At 42.1% G+C, this 5,898-nt stretch overlaps 1 pseudogene; it reads right to left on the bottom strand.

Annotated features, from left to right (window-relative positions):
- Positions 1–3,340: 3,340 nt before the first annotated feature.
- On the bottom strand, positions 3,341–3,459 carry LOC120584314 (uncharacterized; annotated as a pseudogene).
- Positions 3,460–5,898: the final 2,439 nt, after the last annotated feature.

Below are 5,898 nucleotides of genomic sequence, written 5' to 3'. Positions count from 1 at the left end.
TTAATAGAAATGGATTAAGGACCTGAATATAAGACCAGAATCAATAAAATGCATAGAAGAAAACATAGGAACTAAAGTCAAGGACCTAAGGACTTAAAGAAGATTTTACGAATTTGACTTCAAAGGCAAGGGAAGTAAAAGCAAAATTAAATGAATGGGACTACATCAATCTAAAAATCTGCTCAGCAAAAGAAATCATCGATAAGATAAAGAGACAACCATCTGAATGGGAAACTATATTTGCAAGAAATGCCTCTGATAAGGGCCTATGATCTAAAATATACAAAGAACTCATATGACTCAATAACAACAAAAAAACAAATGACCCTATCAAAAAATGGGCAGAGGACCTGAACAGACACTTCTCACTAGAGGACATACAAATGGCCAGCAAATATATGAAAAGATGCTAAACACTGCTATTAGGGAAATGCAAATCAAAACCACAATGAGATATCATCTCATACCTGTTAGACTGGCTATAATCAACAAGAAAATTAATAACAAATGATAGAGAGGATGTGGAGAAATAGATACCCTCATACACTGTTGGTGGGACTGCAAATTGGTACAGCCACTATGGAAAACAGTATAGATGTTCCTCAAAATACTAAGAATTGATCTACCATATGATCCAGCAATCCCTCTACTGAGTATTTACACCAAAGACTTGAAAACTCATATCCAAAAAGATATTTGCAAATTGATGTTCATAGCAGCATTATTAACAGTGGCCAGGACATGGATGGACCTTGAAATAATTATACTAAGCGAAATAAGCCAGACAGAAAAGGTTGAAAATCACGTGATATCACTTATATGTGGGATATAAATCTAAAAACAACAAATGAACAGGACAAACAGAGACTCACGGACATGGACAATGGACTAGTGGTTACCATAGGGGAGGGGACAAGGGAAAAATTTTTTAAAAAGTTAAAAGAAAAAAGAAGCAGGGGCCCATGCCACCACTTCAGGTTCTGATAGGAAAGACACAATAAATGCTGTGGGACAATTTCTCTGCTCTACTTCCTAGAAATAGGGGAAGAGTGTAGAACTGCAAACTAAGGTCAGCTCTAGTTTCTGATTCAAATTCCAGGCCAGAGACAAGGCCCTAGGTCTCAAGTTATGATTATCTTACCAGAGGGCAGGCTTGCCCTGTGGGTTGTGTTTTCCTATCTATTAATTTTCAGAAAGGACAGAGTAAGTGCCTTGGGTCCCAGTCTCTCTTGTACTTTTTCTTAGGAAAAGCCAGGCTTTGTGCCTTGGGCCTGTGTCACCACTCCACATCATTTCAAGAGAACACAGTATTGCTGGCATTAACAAGCCTACATTCTTCCTTTTGTTCAGAGAAGACAGCTATGATTGTGGGTCATGCAATCCGCATGAGTATCTGTTCACAGAGGCTGCATTGGGTGAATTATGAGTAGGTGTTTCATCTAGTCTTTTATGAATTAGACAGTCATGATCTTGGGAGCCTGGTCCTGCATCCTAATTCCTGTGACTAGGGGTCCAGGCTTGGTGGCACAAGCCTAAGTCTCCATTCAAGTTTCCCTTGCATAAAGACAGGCTTGTTGCTGTCAGCCTAGGACAGCACTTGACATTTGTTCAGGGAGGACAGTCTTAGGACTGTGGGCCCAAGACACCACTTCAGTCTCTGTTAGGAAAAGACAAAAGAAATGGTATGGGCAGATCTCAGCTCTACCACCCGGAAAAGGTGAAGGGATTATAACCGCAAGCAAAGGTCACCACTCTTACCCCTAAATGAAAATCCAGGCCTGGATCCAAGGTTCTAGTTCTGCAAGAAAGATATTCTTACCAAAGGAAAGGCTGGCCTTGCGGTTTAAGGTCTCCAATCTCCTAGTTATCAACAAAGACAGGCTTGATGGCTTAGACCAGGGCTCTGTTGTATTAGTTTTAGGAAGTAACTGGCTTTGTGTCATGGGCCCAGGTCTCTAGTATACGTCATTGGAAGGCAGGACAATGGTACCATAAATGGAGATTTCCTTTCTTTTCTGTAAATGTAGACAGCTTTGATCTATGGCCAATGCACTGCACATTACTTTCTGTTCACAGGGTCTAGGTTGCTTGTAGTGTGCGTAGGTCTTTAGCCTAGTATGGTCAAAATTAGATGGAGTATGGACCTGCAGGAATCTTGAAGACTCACGTGACAGCCCTGCGGTATCACGTGCCCATTGAGACAGGTCTATGTGAAAAACAGAGGGATCATTTTACAAAAGGGAGGATGTCATCCCTTTGGAATGACCAGTACATAGCACATGATAAAATTCAAATAAACACTAAAAAAAATCTTGGTCTGTGTGTGATGGAAGATGGCCAAGACAGCCTCCTAACTGAACTACAATTGAATGTCATGTCTGCATTAGAACACTTACTTGAGGTCAGCAATATATGCGGCCAATGATCCTTAATTCGCCTCAGGATTCGTCTGTTGTCATGAAACCTGTTTTAAGGCAGGGGAAGTGGCAGTCGCAAATTGACTGCATTGAAAATTGGAGGCTGGGTGTGTTGTGAGGAAGCTTCTGGATAGCAGTGGAAACAGCCGCCACCATTTCACTGCATTGTAGGAAAAATGCTGAGTCATTGTGAGGCTACTTCTTCATGGCAGAAAGAAGGGCTAACTCAGAATTCCTCTATAGCAAACCTTAAACTAGAAATTCTGAAAGTGACCAGCTTATCAAACATGGAAAGAAACCTGAGGTATTGACATTGAGGCATTTCCTTCAACGTGTTCTGAAAACCCTTAGTTCATTCCAGCAGAGGAAAAGGAGGTGGAAATCACTTGAAAATCTCGTAGCAAAGACAATGGAATCTTGCGACATTCACATTGTTGCCACATGTGAATCACTTGACCATTAAAAAACTGTCTTTGGGTAATCACAGGGATATCACGTGACATTGGGGTGATGGTGTGTTGCTCACTTTCGTGTTACCCTTCTACATTCCTTCTACATAAACAATATGAAAAGGAGAGTTCTTTTATAACAGAGCATGGGCATACAGCCACTTCACTGCCCTTCAATCGAAAGGTCATGACTGCATGGGAAGACTTGCTTGAGTAGAGTTATGTAGGCTAGCAGACAATGATTGTTAGATAATTGGCCTGAGGCTTCATCTGTTGTCAGGTAACCTGCTTGAAGGCAAAGAGAGCAGCTGTCGCACATTAACCGTGTTGAAATTTGGAGGCTGAGTCTGCTTGAGGAAGCTACTTTATTTATTTATTTTTAATTTATTTTTTAGATGAGGCAACCCTTGGTTGACCTCACAGATTGCAAGAACCTTGTCAGCTTACAATCCCTTATTTTTTTTTTAAATTTTATGCCTACAGTACCTGGTCTTCCTAGGTGGTCTCCTATCCAAGTACTAACCAGGCCCAACCCTGCTTAGCTTTCGAGATCAGACAGGATCAGACTTGTTCAGGGTAGCATGGCCATAGACTGAGGAAGCTACTTTAGAGTGCTGCAAACAGCAGCCGCCATTGTGCTATACTGGAGCAAAAATCCTGAGACATTGTGAGCATAACTCTTAATGGCTTCAGGTGCAACTCCCTCACTATACTTAGATGTGAACATTAGACCGCTACTGTCAAGAGAAATTTTTTTAACGGCCAATGCATCGAAGCTGAAATATTGAAAATGAAGAAGTATGTGAGATGTGTTTTGAAAACACTTGATTGAGGATAGGGGAATAGAAAAAGTTTGAAGTCACTTTAAAATCACTAGGTAATCATGCGGCAGTCACACAAACACCTTGTGGGATTCACATGCAGTCAAAAAGACCCTGCGGGAATCATGTGTCTACCAGGGGACTAGATTTATTGCTATGGGAGTATGTTTTCAATCTACTTCTTAGAATGAAATAGGCTTGAGTGTGTGGGAACTGTTTTCAACATGAGTTTACCCTGAAAATGAAACTGGCATGGTGTTGTTTTCAAACATTAACTCTACTTCACCTGATCCAAGCAGAGGACTGGGTCACGAGCCATGGACTTCTATCAACATTTTTTTTTCTACCAATACGGTCTTTTTATCTGGTGCTAAGTCCTCCACATGAGGTTAAGTTAAGAAAAGTTAGGCTAGATTCTGTGGACCAAGGTCTCTACTCTACTTCCTGGAAATAGAAACAATGCTTGACCATACTTCCAAGCTCCCCAGTCAAGTTCTTGAAAGAAAAGTCCGGGCTTTGTGCCAAGTTTCTAAGTGCCACACTACCTTCTTTTACCAGGAGAAAGGCTTGGTGCTGCAGGTTATGGTCATCTTTCAATAACTGGCAAAAGGGAAAATTGGCAACGTGAGACCAGGTTGTGCTAAATGGACTGTTAGCATGACACAAGTTTGGTGCCACTGGCCCAAATTTCTATCATAAATGCTTTAAAGAGAGGACAGTCTTGGTGCCATGACACGAGTCCTCCATTCTTCTACCTCCTAGGAGATGACAACTTGTTTCTGTGAACCAAGTTCTCCTCAAGAGGTTCTGGTAGCATGGGCCAGGCTGGGTGTTGTGTGCCTAGGTCTTCAGTCTGCACTTTGTTACCAGTTGGATGGTCTTGATCTTATGGGCCTGGGGCAGACATCCAGTTCCTTTGAGGAGATTCAGGCTTTGTGCCGATTTCCAGTCTTTGTTCTAGTTTCTCTTCCATAAAGGCTTGTTGCTGTGGGCCTAGGACCCCAGTCGACATTCATTCAGACAGGAGAGGCTTAGAACCATGGGCCCAGGCCACCTCTTCAGTCACTTTTAGGGAAAGACAGAAGAAATGCTGTGGGCCAATTTCTCAGTTCTACTTCCTGGAAATAGGGGAAGGGTTTGGAAGTGCAAATCAAAGTCACCACTCTGGTTCCTGATTAGAAATCCATGCAGGAGACAAAGTCCTTGGTTTCAAGTTAAGATACTCTTATCCGAAGACAGGCTTGTCCTTTGGGTTAAGTTCTACTATCTACTAGTTTTCAGAGAGGATGGGCTTAGTGCCATGCATTTCAGTCTCCCTTGTACTTATTGTTAGGAAAAGATAGGCTTTGTGCCTTAGGCTCGTGTCTCCACTCCACACCTTTTCAATGGAAGACAGTGTTGTTAGTAAGAATGGAGGCCTCCAATTTTCCTTTTGTTCAGAGAAAACATCTTTTTTTTTTTTTTTTTTTTGTGGGCCACCCACTTCACATGAGTTTTGCTCATAGGGGCTACCTTAGGTGTAGTGTGAGTAGTGTTTGGTCTAGTCTGTTATCAATTAGACGGTCTTGACCTTGGGAGCCTGGTCACACTCTAGTTCCTGTGTGGAGAATCCTGGCTTGGTGTCACAGGACTAAGTCTCCATTCCAGTTTCTCTTGCATAAAGAGAGTCTTGTTGCTGTGGGCTGAGGACACCCCTTGACATTCATTCATGGAGGAGAGGCTTAGAATCATGGGCACAGGCCACCATTTCAGTCTCTTTTAGGAAAAGACAGAAGAAATGCTGTGGGATGAGGTCTGAGCTCTACCTCCTGGAAAAGGTGAAAGGATTGGAACTACAAATCAAAGTCACCTCTCACTTTTAACAGAAATTCCAGGCCTGTAGACAAGGTTCTATTTCTCTAAGAAAGATATTCTTACCAGAGGAAAGGCTGGCCTTGAGGTTTAAGGTCTCCTATCTACTAATTTTCAACCAGAACAGGCCTGATGGCTTTAGACCAGGGCTCCATTGTATTCATGTTAGTAAGAGACTAGCTTTGTGTCATGGACCCAGATCTCCAGTACACATCATTTGAGGGAAGGATAGTACTGTTATCATGAACAGAAGTCTCATTTCCTTTCTGTAAGAGTAGACAGCTTTGATATGTGTGCCATGCACTGCGCAATAATTTCTGTCACAGGATCTAGGTTGTTGTTTGTGTGCATAGGTCTTTA

The sequence above is a fragment of the Pteropus medius genome, unplaced genomic scaffold (genome assembly GCF_902729225.1).
Source record: "Pteropus medius unplaced genomic scaffold, Ma_sr-lr_union100, whole genome shotgun sequence".
NCBI classification, from domain to species: Eukaryota; Metazoa; Chordata; class Mammalia; order Chiroptera; family Pteropodidae; genus Pteropus; species Pteropus medius.
This window is presented reverse-complemented; position numbering and strand designations above follow the sequence as displayed.